The sequence below is a fragment of the Protopterus annectens genome, chromosome 5.part0, assembly GCF_019279795.1.
Source record: "Protopterus annectens isolate FY-2018-M chromosome 5.part0, PAN1.0, whole genome shotgun sequence".
In the NCBI taxonomy this organism is placed as follows: Eukaryota; Metazoa; Chordata; order Ceratodontiformes; family Protopteridae; genus Protopterus; species Protopterus annectens.
The window spans coordinates 1729009257-1729026598 of NC_056735.1; the positions used below are offsets into that span (position 1 = coordinate 1729009257).

The following is a 17342-nucleotide window of genomic DNA, read 5'->3' on the forward strand; positions in this document are numbered from 1 at the left end:
TAGGCTCTCTCCAAGTCCAAAAACACTATCTTCATGGGTCCTGATAATGTGCCAATCTGCTCTCTTGTCAACACCAAGCATTGTCTTGTAGACTCACTACCAAACATATTTAGTCTCAGTCTCTCCACTGAACTCATACCAGAGGTGTGGAGAACTGCTTTAAACATCCTACTCCACAAAGGAGGACCCACTACTGACCCTGTGAATTATAGACCTGTAACCTTTATCTGTAAAGCAATGGACTGCATCTTTATACAGCTTATTAACAGGGACATTGGCAGTCTACAATCATAGGATCATAGGAGGTTACTAGGCTAATGGCCCTTACAAGCCTAGCCAAGAGTTTATCCCCAAAAAAGAATCTTCAGTCAGCACCTGTCGCCCCTGTCAATGAGGGACAAAGGTGGAACCCCGGGGACAAATTTGTGGTTTCCCATCCACTCATCAAAGTCTCTTTGATCAATCTCTTGATCCAAGCCAGTTTGGGGGTGTTGAAGACAGATCTCGCCTTCTGAACATGGTGGACATCTTTAAACAGATCACTGATGCAGTAGATGCAGACAAATTTGTTCACACTGCCTACCTGGACCTGGTCAAGGCCACTAATATCATTCCACATTGCAGCTAATCAAACTGAATGCAAACCACTGTGTTACATGCTGGATGACAAACTGTCTTACTGACAGGACTCAATGTATCAGTGCCAGGAGCACTGCCTCATTGAAAAGAGTTGTTACCAATGGTGTCTGTTAGGGTTCAGTCCTTGTGCCATATCTCTTCAGTATTTACTTTTCCGATGTTAAGGCTTACATAAAGGGCCTATGGCTCACAAAGTTTATAGATGACTGTAGACTCAGAGATATCACAGACTCTTCATCTGACTTCCAGGTTCTAAAGAAAGGCCTAACGCATGCAAACAAATGATGCTCAGACCATGGCCTTAAACTAAATGCCAACAAATATTTTATTGTGTCCATTGGCAAACATGAGCACCAATGGACCTATTTATTTATTTTTATTTATTGATTTTTTCTTAATCAGGGTAGAATACTGATCCAATTGGACTATTTTCTGGCTCAGATTGCGTGTACAATATTTGTGAGTACAGGCAATAGGCATAAACATTGGAAATATCACAGTCAAAACAAACATTACATGAAGCAGAATACAGTAGATGTAGTACAGTACATTCAGAAATGGACACTGTGTGGAGAACATTACAACAGTTGTTGTATGGTGTGTCAGTGGTGACTTAAAAATTATAAAGAGGGGAAAATATTGAAGAGCAGTGATTATATACGGCGTATAATGTGGAAGTATGAGAGTCCCAGTTGTTTGGAGGTTATATAGCAGTAGTTCAGTAGAGAAAGAAAATATGGAATGGTGTAGGTTTTCAATAAATAGGTTATTTATATCATGTACAAAGGTAAAGGGGAGAGCTGGGGGATAGATGTATCCCTTTGAAAACTGACACAGTTTTTAGGGACCTGGAGACTTTTGTTGATAGGGAATTATATTTTGATCACCATGTATCCACTGCCATTAGGAAATCCTTTTATCTAGTCGGACTAATAGGTTCATAGATTCATAGGTAGGTACTAGACTATTGGCCCAAGGACCTATGTAAGCCTAGCCAACAAGGTTCCCTGGATTACGCCACACAAGAAAGTTATTTTCCTGTGCCACTGTCGAGCAGAGACACAGAAGTGATCCCCAGGGTGTATTTCCTATTTCTCATCCACTCATCAAGATTTTTCTTGAAGAGTGTTAATGAAGAACTTTGCTTGACATAGATGGGTAGTCTGTTCCAGAGTATGGGAAGTCTATGGGACAGGAATCTATCCCTCCAGCATGTCCTGTTTATTGTGGTGACAAAGTTTAGGTCTCTAGAGCATGTAGCTTGTTCTTCACCTATAAGTACAGTTCCAACAAAATAATGTTTCTTGTGCTGTGGAGTCTCTGTTGCCACTATTACCCTTTAGAAGGCAGTTATCAATAGTTAAGGTCAAAGTTACTTGTACACACAGCACAGTGGATTATTTAAGGTCAAAGTTAGTCAGGCCATCCACAGTGCATGCAGTAGAGCAGCCAGTAATGCCAGCAGGCTGAAAATAGATCTATTTCATATAATCGAAATGCCATATGATTGAATCTGAGAAGATCAAATCTCAGAACATTAAACTGGCTTCTCCTCTGGAAGCCAGCATCACTAAAGACATCTCCCCTGCCTATTATATATACCCACTTTGTGATTGCTCCACATCTGGAAAAGGGCAAACACCCAACCCCCAAAAATTCTGGCTTCCAGAAGAGAAGCCAATTTGATGTTGCGAAATTCAATTTTCTCAGATATGATCATATGGTCTTTCTATCATATGAAATAGAACCAGCTAAAAATTGGTACTCAGTCAGAGGGAGATAAGTGGAACATCAGGGATGATACTTTAATTTTGCCTGGGCAGGACTGCAACACAGCAAGGTGAAAAACTGTAAAATCTGAAAGTTGGTAAAATTAGGTGCCATATCTAAAGCATTGTAGTGTATTCCCCTGGATGTTTTTGAACATGATAGTTGATACCTATTGGCTACAAACAATGAGAACTTTATGAGTGCACATATTGAAGGACAAACTTCTAAAAAATACTAAGTGTCTGATAAAAAGAGACAACCTCCTTGTATGCCCTTTTCTGTAAAACTGTCACCCTTGCAGAGTTGTTCTTGAATTACACCTCAGTGATAGTCCAATTGTTGTATTATAAAGTTATTTTGCTTTCTGTCCAATGCCATCTTATTGGGACTAGATTTTGGAGCAGAGACCAGCGCCTAGTAAAAAGAGGCAGGTGACTCAGTTCATACAAGTTTTTTGAATGGAGTGATATGGGTAGTTTATAAAGATTACAAAGACTAACGAGAGAAGATAAAGGAACTCCCCCCCCCCCCGCAATACACACACACACACACACACACACACACACACACACACACACACACATGAACACATGCATGCATGTACACAGGCACTATCATGGATTGCATTTAGCTAATTTGGCTTATCTAACTGATGTTAATGATTTTGATTCTGTGACTAATAATGATAACCTTAGAAAGATTGCTCAGCAATGCACTAAACTAATACATATAAACTCATGCTCATCCCCTGAGAATGTAACCAATATTTTGGTGGACAAATTCAGCTCAGACTATTTTCCCCTGGTGGACAAATTCAGCTCAGACTATTTTCCCCTAACTTCTCCCAAATATTAGCAAGCCCCCCTTTTGTCGATTACTTCAAAGCAAGTCCTGTAGGCTTGTAGGCTCTCTCCTAGTCCAAAAACACTATCTTCATGGGTCCTGATAATGTGCCAGTCTGCTCTCTTGTCAACACCAAACATTGTCTTGTAGACTCGCTACCAAACATATTTAGTCTCAGTCTCTCCACTGAACTCATACCAGAGGTGTGGAGAACTGCTTTAAACATCCTACTCCACAAAGGAGGACCCACTACTGACCCTGCGAATTATAGACCTGTAACCCTTATCTGTAAATCAATGGAGTGCATCTTTATACAGCTTATTAACAGGGACATTGGCAGTCTACAATCATAGGATCATAGGAGGTTACTAGGCTAATGGCCCTTACAAGCCTAGCCAAGAGTTTATCCCCCAAAAAGAATCCTCAGTCAGCACCTGTCGCCCCTTTCAATGAGGGACAAAGGTGGAACCCCTGGGACAAATTTGTGGTTTCCCATCCACTCATCAAAGTCTCTTTGATCAATCTCTTGATCCAAGCCAGTTTGGGGGTGTTGAAGACAGATCTTGCCTTCTGAACATGGTGGACATCTTTAAACAGATCACTGCTGCAGTAGATGCAGACAAATTTGTTCACACTGCCTACCTGGACCTGGTCAAGGCCACTAATATCATTCCACATTGTGGCTAATCAAACTGAATGCAAACCACTGTGTTACATGCTGGATGACAAACTGTCTTACTAACAGGACTCAATGTATCAGTGCCAGGAGCACTGCCTCATTGAAAAGAGTTGTTACCAATGGTGTCTGTTAGGGTTCAGTCCTTGTGCCATATCTCTTCAGTATTTACTTCTCTGATGTTAAGGCTTACATAAAGGGCCTATGGCTCACGAAGTTTATAGATGACTGTAGACTCAGAGATATCATAGACTCTTCATCTGACTTCCAGGTTCTAAAGAAAGGCCTAACGCATGCAAACAAATGATGCTCAGACCATGGCCTTAAACTAAATGCCAACAAATATTTTATTGTGTCCATTGGCAAACATGAGCACCAATGGACCTATTTATTTATTTTTATTTATTTATTTTTTGTTAATCAGGGTAGAATACTGATCCAATTGGACTATTTTCTGGCTCAGATTGCATGTACAATATTTGTGAGTACAGGCAATAGGCATAAACATTGGAAGTATCACAGTCAAAACAAACATTACATGAAGCAGAATACAGTAGATGTAGTACAGTACATTCAGAAATGGACACTGTGTGGAGAACATTACAACAGTTGTTTATGGTATGTCAGTGGTGACTTAAAAATTATAAAGAGGGGAAAATATTAAAGAGCAGTGATTATATACAGCGTGTAATGTGGAAGTATGAGAGTCCCAGTTGTTTGGAAGTTATATAGCAGTAGTTCAGTAGAGAAAGAAAATATGGAATGGTGTAGGTTTTCAATAAATAAGTTATTTATATCATGTACAAAGGTAAAGGGGAGAGCTGGGGGATAGATGTATCCCTTTGAAAACTGACACAGTTTTTAGGGACCTGGAGACTTTTGTTGATAGGGAATTATATTTTGATCACCATGTATCCACTGCCATTAGGAAATCCTTTTATCTAGTCGGACTAATAGGTTCATAGATTCATAGGTAGGCACTAGACTATTGGCCCAAGGACCTATGTAAGCCTAGCCAACAAGGTTCCCTGGATTACGCCACCCAAGAAAGTTATTTTCCTGTTCCCCTGTCGAGCAGAGACACAGAAGTGATCCCCGGGGTGTATTTCCTATTTCCCATCCACTCATCAAGATTTTTCTTGAAGAGTATTAATGAAGAACTTTGTTTGACATAGATGGGTAGCCTGTTCCAGAGTATGGGAAGTCTATGGGACAGGAATCTATCCCTCCAGCATGTCCTGTTTATTGTGGTGACAAGGTTTAGGTCCCTAGAGCATGTAGCTTTGAGGGATTGGGATTTCTTTAGGTGTAGCATGTCCAACAGCTCTGGGTTTCACATAGCTTTATATGTTAGGCAGATATCACCTTGGAGTAGGCGATATGCTATGGAGTAAAGCTGGAGTTTTTTGAGACGGTCAGTGTAGGGCATTTGTTTGAGGCCAGTAATCCTCTTTGTGAGGTACTTCTGTGGCCTTTCCAGCTGCTGCAGATGTCTTGTGAGGTACATTCCAAAAGGGGCATTGTACTCTATAATGGGTCTAATGAGTGTCGAGTAGAGGGAAACAATGACCTCTTTTTTCCTGGATGAGAACCATTTTATGATGAGGTGTGCCACGTAGAAGGACTTCCTGACTACTGTGGTGATGTGACTATCAAAGGAGAGACTACTGTCCACCTGGGTCCCAAGGTCTTTTATCACACATTTGGTGTTAAGTAGATTGCTGCCTATGTGGTAGTTCATGGGTACAGAGTTTTTACCAAAGGAGAATGACACTACACTTTTTGGCATTGAGCTTGAGGCCATGGCTCTGACACAAGGCATCTGTCTCAGCGAGGCCCTTCTGTAGGTTGTCCACATCATTTGGGGACTTGACTATGGCTCCTAGTTTGTAGTCATCTGCGAACTTCATTAGCCAGATGCCTTCTGTGTTAGACTGTACTTCAGAGAAGTAGATACCAAACAGGAGAGGTCCCTGGACTGAAACCTGTGGTACTCCTCTTGTCACTGGTTTGAGGTCAGATTTGGAGTCTGAAACTTTTACAGTGTGGGTTCTGTCAGTGAGCCAGTTGGCAACCCATCTTGTGACGTAGGAATTTATACCTAGTTTAGTGAGTTTAGCTATAATTCCAGAATGGGGGATGGTGTTGAAAGCCTTGGCGAGGTCAAGATAGGCTGTGTGAACCACCATACCCTCATCTACGGCTTAGGTGACTGCCTCAAAGAAGTTGATCAGGTTCAGGAGGCATAATCTGCCTTTCCCAAACCCGAACTAGGTGGGATCCAGAGTTTGGAGGTTACCAATGTCTTTGTTTATGAGTTCCATGATGATATGTTCCATGGCCTTGCAGACCAGGCTCGTCAGGCTAATAGGGCGATAGTTCCCGGGATCAGTGGTGGCTCCCCCTTTATGGAGTGGGATAACTGTTGCTGTGTGCCATTCAGTGGGCAAAAAGCCTGATGTGAGGCTGTTATTGAACATGGTGCTTAGGTGGGGAGCCAGTTCATTCTGAAGTTCATGTAAAACACAGCCTGGGATGTTGTCCGGTCCCATGGATGCTGTGTTTTTGGCTTTAGAGAGTGCAGCTTTTGCCTGTGTAGTTGTGATTACAGGGACTCTGCATTCTTCTTGTATAGATATGGGCCCTTTAGGGGGTGAGGTAAAGTTAGCACTGAACCTATCTGCCAGGATGTTTGCAATATCAGTTGGTTCAGTAATTTTCATGCCGTTGTGCTGTAACTCAGAGCAAATCTGGATGTTGCCATCGCGATTCTTGACATAGCTATAGAATGCTTTATGGTTGCCCTTAGAATTAGTGGCGATTTTGTTTTCGCAGCTAGCTTTGGAGGATCTTATAAGGGATCTCAGCTTCTTACTGAGGCTGACCAGGGAGCTCCTCCACTCATGAGATTTTAATCTCTTTTGCAACAGTTTATTCCTTCTGTTGTACAGTTTGTTTATGGCAGGGGACCAAAAGATTGGCTTCCTTTTTTTGGAGGATAGCGTCTTGGTTCTGTTTGGGATAGCACGATCCATGCACTCATGTAAGTGCTTATAGAATGCATTTGTGTAGGATTCAGCAGTTGTAACTGTATTGTCCATCTGCATGGGTGTCATGAAGTTCACCACTTCTGTCTTAAGAAGCATGAAGTTGGCTTTGGAGAAATTTTTTATCATGGTTTCCTTAATGGGGGGTGTGGGTGGGATGTGGACATCAAGGGTGATTAGCTTATGGTCGGATCGGACCAATGAGGAGTTGACTTCAGGTGTGGAACACCGGTCACTCATGTTGGTAATGACTAGTTCTAGGATATTGTTGCCCCTGGTGGGGGTGTGGATAAGTTGATCCAGGGCATTGGATTTATGAATTCCAGAAAGCGTTGAGCTAAGGAGTTGGTACATGAGTAGTTTTCTCAGTTAATGGTGGGGTAGTTGAAGTCGTCCATTATTAGGGTGTTTGGTTAAACCCTAATATTTTCCAGTACATCAAGAAAAGAGGAGTGGGAATCCTGGGGCATGGTTGGAGGTCTGTAGCTACAATTTGGATTGCAGTTTTGTCTAGAGTTAGTTGTACTTGGATAACCTTGGATGCATTATGCTGAGCAACTAGCCTGTAGGTGTGGATATCCTTAATGAATATGAACACACCTCCGCCTTTGGTGTTTCGGTCCAGGTTACATGGCCGAAAAGTGTGGTATGAGTTATAGGCTGGTAGTGCAGGGGTGCTCTCTGGAGCCTTAAACCAGGTCTCAGTCACTGCACAGATATCAATGTTCTCCATTTTAAGGAGTGCCTCAAGTGAGTGCATTTTGAGATTTAGACTTCTAGCATTGAGTAGCATTACCCTCAGTTTTTGCTTGTCTGTTCCTGTTATGGTGGTGAATTTGTCATTTGAACCTTGCCTAAAAAAGGCACTATAGGGGCGGCAAAAGCCTTAGCCAGTATCCAGAATGCCAAGGGCGACAGGTGCAGGCCATCTCTGGCAAAGCATTGTGGTCTGTCGACCATGTCATCCCAAACAGACAGATACTGGATCCCCTTAGAATGACACCAGAAGCTTAGCCAATTGTTGAAGTTAATCATTTTGTCCTTGTACTGTGGTATCATTCTGGGTGATGGCGTGATGCTACTCAGGGCTAGGGTCATACCTGCCTGGGTAGGGCATCCTTCAGCTCAGCCTGTGATTCTTTTAGTGAGGTATTGGCTGGCCCTTTCCGTTGTTGCAGATGTCTTGAGTGGGTACATACAAATGGGGGCATGTATTCTATAATGGGTCTAATGAGGGATCTGGATGAAAAAGCCCTTAGTGATGAGGTGTGCCACATAGAAGGATTTCCTGACTGTTGTGTCCCTATCTCTCTTATCAGTCTTTCAGTGTAGTAGTGCCACCACTATGTTGGTATTCACGGATACATTTTTTTCCCAAAGGGATAACTATACATTTCTTGGCATTGAGCTTGAGCCCATGGCTCATTCAATTGGCTCCCAGTTTGCAGTCATTGGCCTGTACTTCAGAAGAGAATGCCATGCAAAATGATCCCAGGACTGAACCCCTGAGTGAGGTACACTTCCTTGTCACTTCTGGAGCTCTGGTTTTGGTCTACTTTTTACAGTGTGGGTATCAGTAAGCCAGTTGTAGCAGCCATTGGGTGACACTTAAGGATTAATGCCCAGCTTAAGTTTATCTATAATAATTCCAGGTGGGGGATGGTGTGTCAAAGGCCTTAGCAGGGTCTAGATAGGCTGTGTGGACCACCTTACCTTGTCCTGATTCAAGAGTCAAAGTTCAGGAACAAAGATCGCTCTTTCACGAACCCAAACTGGGTGGGGTCCAGTGTTTGAAGGTTGCCAATGTCTTTGTTTATAAGTTCCATGATAATACGCTCCATGGCTACAAGATTGGAGAGCTGTTCCATGTCTCTTTTCATGTAGGCCAGGGAGGTACATTTCAGGTCATTCACACCAACATGGACAATGACAGAGTCATATTTGTACTTGTTGTGGAGTGACCTGAGTGTGTGGGTTATGTTGTGGATCCTGGCCCCTGACAGGCAGCTGACAGTAACCTTCTCCTTGTTTAGCCTGGTGAGTGGGACATCAGTGTGCCTGACTATAGAGTCACCTATGACTAGAGTGTTGGGTACGTTGTTTTGCCTTATTGGCTGTGGTTGAGTGGCACACTGAGTCTGTGGGCTATGTGTCATTTGGGTTATGTTGGGGGATGGAGGTTGCTTGCGTTTCTGCTTTGGAGGTCTCTGTTGCTTAGACAGATTATTATTGAAAGCCTCCATGAATATTTTTGTGTTACTATGTGTGGATTTTGGTGGTGTAGATTTAGTGAGACTATGTGATGAATGTGATGTGGTGCAAATGTTTACCTTCTCCTCTTGACTGTCAAGTTCAGTCTTGGTTGGAGAGAGCTTTACCTCCAGTTTGGCTAGATAAGTGCACCTCTCACAGGTTGTAGTGTTGGGTGGTAGGAGGAGAGAGTTGTCTGTGTACATGAGGCAATTTCTACATTGCCTCAAGATGCCCAGATTCATCAGATAGACAGGAGAGAACACTGGGAGCTGACCCTTGGACATGCCTGAATAAAAAAACTATTTTCCTCTAGATAAGTGAGTACAAGAGCTGTTTTTCTCTAAGCAAGTGAGAAAAGTAAGTACAAAAACTGTTTTCCTCTAGGTAATGAGGAAGGTTGAGTGCTATAGTAATTACTAGCTTATTTAGTGCTTACAAGTTCTGAACAAGTGCTGAGCATGAATAAGCAAATTTAAGTGCTAAAACTAAGAATCTGTATCTGCACTAGACGAGTTACAGGACAAAAACAAGTGCAAATGCAGGCTTTCAAATCAGAAAGTTTAAGGAGATGGAAAAGATTGCCCAAATGGCCAATAACTACAATTTCTGGGCCAGAACCACTCCTTATGTGGTAGACAGGTTACCTAGTGCTTACCACTCCCACTGATAAGCTAGAAGGCTTCCCTCCAACACAGAAAGGTTTGGGGGGCTCAGAAGCTTACGTACAGTTCTGGATACAGCAAATCTGTATCTGGACTACACTAGTTACAGGAAAGGTAGAAACACGCTTACACTATTTTTTTTTTTTACACAAAAGTAGCTAGAACAACAGTAAAAACAATTCACATGCAGTGCAAGCTAGCACACTTGAGTATGTAGCAATATTAGACCAAACACAGTTTAAAAAATACAATTAAATTAAAAAGGACTAAAAGCAAGTGCAGAAGGAGTTTATTAGGTAGAATGTGGTAGAGAGATGGGACTGGGGGAGTGTCCCAGATCAAATCTACAGTGGGGCAGGCAACTGCAAAAGCCAACAAATTTAAACTACGAGCCAGAAATAGGGAGGGTGGATGGGACAAAACACTTTCAGCAGAGATCTGAAAAACTATAAGCAACAATTAACAGTACAAACTCTAAAACCAGAAAAATATACTTAGTTCTGTATATGTCAGATAGATTGAAAAGCAGTCTCTCAGAACACTGGATCCAGCAATGAAATGCAGGCTGTTACTAACAGGTTTAATTTTATGTAAGTAATCATTGAGTTAGATAACACGCAAGCTGTAAAAAACAGTTATACCAACTGAAGACACAACAGAAAATAGGGGGAGGTGGGGAAACACTTTCAGCAGAGATCTGAAAAACTATAAGCAACAATTAACAGTACAAACTCTAAAACCAAAAAAATATACTTAGCTCTGTATATGTCCAGATAGATTGAAAAGCAGTCTCTCAGAACACAGGTTCCAGCAACCAAGAGTATGTCTTCTAAGTCTAAGCAAGTGATCACCCCTCTCTGCTCCTCCCTCATTAGACCCATAATAGGGTATAAAGCCACTTACTGTATATACTTGTCTATCAATATGATGCAGTTTGAGAGACCACAGTTTTACTCACCAAGAGAATCAAGGCAAGTCTTCCTTCTGCAATGCAGACCACCTTAAAGCATTCTCTTTCTTTGTGCCCTATTGATTCTTGAGAGATTCTCTCCCTAGCCTACACAACCTCAAAAACTCCAATCCTATGTGACCTCCTGCACATCCACAAAACAGCTAACATTGTGAGCACCTTCTCAAGGGAATTAAACTTCCACTGTAGCATAGATAGGATCTGCTGGTGAACTAGATATCCCTTTTATAGAATCCCTCTTTCCTTAGATGTAAAGCAAAGTAGCTCCCTGGCCCTCTGTAAGTGCAACATGGATAAATTCACCTCCGTGTCTAGCCCCTGAAGCACTAATTGAAAGGGTCAAAACTAGGTATTACTTATGTTGTTGGGTACCGAACAGGATCGTTGGCTAGGTTACAAATGATCTACGTGATAAACAGCCTAGTAATAACTTATGAACCTGTTCATGTGTAGGTACTTCCTACTTTTAACTTTTCAGTAGTCAATAAGAGGCCTGTGTTTTTTATTTATTTTTTATTTTTTCTCTTTTCATGTAACCATTATCCTTCTGACTTCAGTGTTACTTTATAAAACATTGTGCCTTTGAACCATCTCTCTCAATATATGAGTGCAACAAACCTGGACAAAGTCAGAAATAATGGGGGATCAAAGGCCCAAAAGTAAGGACAGATTTTAAATATTGCTCCTGTAAAATGAGGAAGTTGCTAGAATGACAGATTTTGCATTATCATATAGTTTCTGAATGGTATGAAGTCTGAAACTCAAATGTTTGCCATTATTTAGTATTATTTAGTGACCTCAATCCTCAATGATTTTTCATAAATCTACAAATTTTTTGAGGAACAGACCAAAAATAAGAAGCAAATATCTGGACATTCTGCAAAAAAAGCTGGACAGTTGAAAGGTATGCTTTGAACAGATCTTAATGTGTAAGAACACAACTAGTGATCTGGATCCACCAGATGGAATCTTGGAGGACTACCATGTCACTTCTTGTGTGTGACATGCTTAAAGGAAAATTCCACCTTAGAACTAAAATAAATCAATTTTTTCACTCTGTCTCCATTTTCTGAGTTATTTTAACACCTTTAATCACTTTGACTGCTTCTTATAGAATTTTAATATATTTTCTGCAAAATGGTTGTCAATGGGGCTTGACATATCAACGTGATCTTATTTTCTTCAAGCCTTTCTCTTACCCATAATCCATTTCAAGTTTAATTTATATGAGTTATGCTAGACATAAGGAAGCAGTGCATTCCCACTGCATTAACATATAATGGGATTAGTGTCAGTCACTGTCATCTTATATACTGTCTGTAACAGGAATGCCTCTTTTATTTCTTGAATGGCCCTCATTTGTGTGAGTCCCAGGGCTTGTTTTTATAGTATACTAAGGAATTAAACTGCAGGCCTTTGTTCAAAATATATTTTTGTAGTCCAAGAAGAATTGACAGCCCCACCCCCTACACTTTGGTAAATGTGCTGATACCTTACAAGAAAAATATTTTCTGACTTTTCTCTAAATGTCACAGACATTGTTGATACTACATTCAAGTCATCTTAAAATGTATAGTATAAACAACAAACATTTACAGTCTAAAGCTTAGCATTTCAATACTGTGATGCTGCTTATGTAAATTTGTCAAAAGAGGTGATGACTGCCTCTGAACCATTGACTGATCTAATTGCTCTGTTTGCTATGAAAGACAGGACTACATTGGAAGCAGCTGTGAATCAATGTATGTTCTCTTCCTCTCTGCAATGGAAAACAGTTTCACATATCTCTGCCTTGTTTACAGCAGCCTGAGCTCCTGATTACAAATTTCTCTGTGTCTCTGGTATGTCATACAAATCCCAATGCAAGGTATGTGAGAAGTTAAGTTTAAAAAAGTGGGTGGTCTTTCCCTTTCTTTGATACCAAAGTGAGGAAATTAACTTTTATAAAGCACAAGCAGGTTTTAGGTACTTAAATCATATTATAGGGAGGAAACCAACCTAAGAGTTGAGGAAAAGGCGGAGTTTTCCTTTAAGTAGCTGCTCCTGTACTGTAATACAGCTAGTTCTCCATATGAGCTAAATGTTGCAGTTTTTTTTTTTAAATTCCTGTCACCAGTAAGATAATTTTTGTGGAAAAATCCAGTTACTTGCTAGAACAGGAGCTACAATCTCATTTCTGAAAACAAGGTATTACATGAACTTTATTATTTAGGTCAGATCATTCGCATTACTTTTAAGTAATGTTTAGATGTTGTTTTTATGTTTGCCAGTTTTCTTTGTATAGTGCATTGCACCTGAAATGTGTTCTTGTTGTTTATAATTCTGTTTTAACTTCCTCATAATTTCAGATCATGAAAATAAAAGTTCATTGTTTTTAAATATTATTAAGTTTTGGCTTTTGTGGTGTTATTTTGGTTTGTGTCTGATTGCTTTACTTGTAGCTACAGAGCAGAAGCTTATTTTTCTTTTGAGGTCTAACTCATTCTTTCATTTTTCACAAAGAACCTTGTAGCACTAGAAAAGGTGTGTAGGGGTGGGGCATTAACTTGCAGCTTGACTGAACTTTTCACCACTGAAGCCAGTCTGAAGCAATCAATCAGAGGGGAATAGACAGGTATTGTCTAGTTTAAGGCACATGTGAACTCTGCAGTTGTTTTGGACCACAAGCTCAAGTTCTTAGTTTTAGTTTTGTTTTTTATTTTATTAAATTGTATAAACAAAATGTGCTTCCATGGCCTGTAGTTAATTAGTCAGGTGTGCAGCAAATGGATGTAATGTGCCTCTCTGGAATAATGACATCCTGTCTGCATTTTGTCTCGCTTGTACTTTCATGTGTTTTAAGAAATACAAGTGAATTAAAACAGAAGAAAAGCTAAGTTATTACTGTCAGCAATTCAATGATTTTACGTGCTTTAAAGTTTAAAATAAAGTTTAAAATAAGTATCTTTCTTTTTATGAGTGAATACCATTTAAAACATTAGAAGCAACAATTTATTCCATGGATGTGTCTTCTTATTCTTATGAATTAAGACAATGTTTTTATTATGTTTAGGCTGCTACACTTTAACACGTTTGCTTTTATTAAAAATGTAATATTGGGTGCCCAGTTTATCACTAAGATAGAGAAAGAAATATGACTATTTTAAGAGAAGTTAAGATGAGAAACTGACAGCAGGTATTCTTTTCAAGCATTTTACAGACTATAGAAAATATTTTTATGTAAGAAAAGGAGAACGGAGAGCTTGAAAGGTTGTTGGGCAGATGTATTCTTACTTTATTCAGCTAATAAATGTGTAAGCCCAGTAGGAGCAACCCCCTCCCCCTTTTCGGGTGAGACTTAAAACACAGTTTGCCAAACAAAGTAGCATGCACATAAAGACTGAAGGATTAAACCTAGAACTACATGGTGAAGCTAATAGAAACATTTATTTGAAAAGAGCACATGACCCTCATAATCTCATTGCTTGTTAAAGAGTGAGCAGGAGATGCTACTTGTCTAAATCTGTGCCCTAGTGACAGTTCCCCAGTGTTTATAAGAATTAATTTATTTATACTTGTACCATATGTTCCTGAATTCAGTCACTGTGTATGACCTTACTAAGAATAAGATTATGCCAGCCATCTACCACCCTTTCATTGAAGTAATCCTTTTGTGTCTTCTCCAAGCTGCCCATTTTGTATCCGTAAAAGATAAAATACTGTCCTCGTACATCTCTCTATAGAATACCCGTTTACACTGGAATATGGCACATGACAATAAGAGATTTTGTTGAAAAACAGTGTTTGGACACTGCCAAAAAATCTGTTTTGTTAAAGAAGGGACTTTGGGTAATTTCTTCTTAGCTGTGCAGTGCTATGATCCTGGTGTTGATACTGGTTATGTACATACAGAAGTGTGGAGGATATAGGTTACTTTTGCAATCTGTTTGGGGGAAGGGTTGTTTTGTAGTTTTTATTAAGTGCATGTTCAACTTTTTTTTTTTTTTGTCTGAAGTGCTCTCAATGAGATCTCCATGGGTTACATAATGTAGAATCCACTTGCACTCTCTCTGTTCCTTAAAGGATGTTTCTATCGTAACTAGCTTCAGAGTATTTTTTGTAAAATTATGCATATTAAAGGGAAAAATGCATCCCAATATGATACTTCTCCATGGAGTGTATTTTCATCCCTGCAAACGGATTCTTGCAATGATGCCTACAAATAAAGAACAATTTAACTTTGTTTTCTTGTGGTATGGTATTTCTGTGCTGTACCACACCCCTGTCCATGCCTTGTTAAGTATATAGAAAACATTTTCAATTGGAATTTGTCTCCCAGGCTGTTTTATTATATTGACCATTACAATATTAAAGGCATTTGGCCTAGGAAAAGTCCACACAGCAAAGTGATTGCAACCTTTCCTTTTCCCCTCTCATTGGGGTCATAACAATTTTGAGTTTATGGGGATTCACAGGTCTTTACTTGTATAATGTTAAACATGCCTACCTTCTTTCCTTACCACTAGAACTGTAAAACTATTGAGTATTTGGGTAATGCACAGCTCTGTTACCACATGGTGTTAATCACAGCTGAGAGTAGCTAAGGTAGAAATGTAAAGAAAACTCTTGCTGCTGGCACACTGGATGCACCTGCAGTTAACCGGTTCCTGGCTTTGTGAATCTAAGTAAAGTTATGTTTTTTTGATGAATAGGAGAGTGTTAATTACATTGTTTTTAAAGAAATCTGAGAAAACAGCCCATTGACTGTGACTGAAACAGAAAGATAATGGGAGTCTGTTCTTGGATTCTGAAAGTGTGGAATAATTCTGAATGCTGGTAAATCAGTCTGAAGGTAGGAGAGAGTCAAAAAAGACATTACCTGCATTAGAGTGCATTGTGAGGAGAAAACCTAGCCAAAAAAATCCTGTTGTGTGTCCACCTCTTCATATAATTTTGGAGTACAACAAATTCAAAAATATGATAACTGTTTGTTTATAGTGCTGTAAGGACATGAAAACTATATAAAACATTAAGATGTGTGTGTGTTATAAACAAATAGCATTATTATACAAATATATATAAAGGAATATGACATTTGATTACTGGGAAAGTCAGACCGAGTAGGACCCCATTTTCAGTGGAGGCCTGGGGACAAAAGCTAATAAGTATTACAAAATATTTTAGGAACAATAATTTTACAGTCTTTAAAAATAATAAAAACAACCACAGTTTAAATAATTATACCAAATTGGACATAATATTGAAAATATTTAAGAATATATACAAGTTATACGACAGTGATTTACTATTTACAGAAATTTTAGGAATTGCAATGTTAAGTGAGAGGCAGTGGCGGCTTGTGGCATGAGACTGCAGCCCCAAGCTGTGTAAAGAAAAGAGCATTTATTTGTGTAAAATAAAATATTTATAAATTAAACTAGCTGACTAGTGCTGTAAACAAGTCTGACTGACTCGCAAAGTCCCAGAACTAGAACTGCACATGCTTGTTGATTGGCGAGTTCCGTTTTTTTTTTTTTTTTTAAAGTTTCTGTAAATCTGGATTGTCTCAGACTGCTGTAAAGGCAGTCCAGATTATGGAGAGTACTGCATCAGTGTGATCTGCCCAGAAGTCTGTGCAGTTAACCACACAGTAAAGTGGAAGGGGATCGGACTGCCACGTCCGCAGTCACGTACATGATGTAGATGGCCAGATGGCTGCTGATTGGTTCTAGTTCTCACTCTCCTCCCGCACTTTGTGTGCTGGGAAAAAGAGAGCAAGAAACAGTTAGTAGTAGCACACTACTTTGCTACTGACCATTGTTTAAACAACTTGTCTTGCTTAGTTGCTTGCTTTGTTTTACAGAGTTCAACTTCTCAGAACTTCATGATCGGGCAGTCATTTTTAACTTTATTTGTACAGAGGTCAGTCCGACTCCTTGTCCATGACAGACTGAGATTGTTAGAATTTTTATACATGGCTTTTGGCTTTAAAATGAATATTCTGAGTAGGAGGCCAAATATTTGAATATATGGTTGGGAATCCGAGAACGAGCTGTGCAGGAGAGGAAGGGAAAGGGGAGCCTTTAACGGTCTATTTGATTCTTTTGTGCAGATGTTGACATTTCATACATCTGTGTTTCACTGTTTGCACTGTTCTGTAAATCACAATGATTAGTTTATGGTTTCAGTAAGGACTTTTTAGGTTATATTAAACTGCTTGGAAGTCTCTGGACATAAAGAACAGGAGGAAGGCGGGGGAAGAGAGCAATACAAGGAGCTCTGAGAAAGTGGAACTGAAAATATTTTTTTCCCTAGCTAGAAAGGGGTGAGTGTTGGGGGATTACTCCATTTTTAATAAACTGTGACATACAAAATAATGTTAATATATGTTCATGTTTTAAGCATTTAACGTGTGCACGCCTGTGGCACTTCGTGTCCTTTTCCCGTTTTTTGACATGTCTGCTTTGAGTAATAAACTAAGTATAATATCATTAATAAATACG

General features: G+C 39.7%; 1 protein-coding gene across 1 annotated transcript in view; it reads left to right on the forward strand.

The window, feature by feature from the left end:
- Nucleotides 1–12862: 12862 nt before the first annotated feature.
- OCLN (occludin) overlaps nucleotides 12863–17342 on the forward strand; it is a 395619-nt gene continuing 391139 nt past the window's right edge. Inside the window, exon 1 of the mRNA XM_044071524.1 lies at nucleotides 12863–13047. The gene's annotated coding sequence lies outside the window, so the exon portion shown is untranslated. The remainder of the gene's footprint in view (nucleotides 13048–17342) is intronic.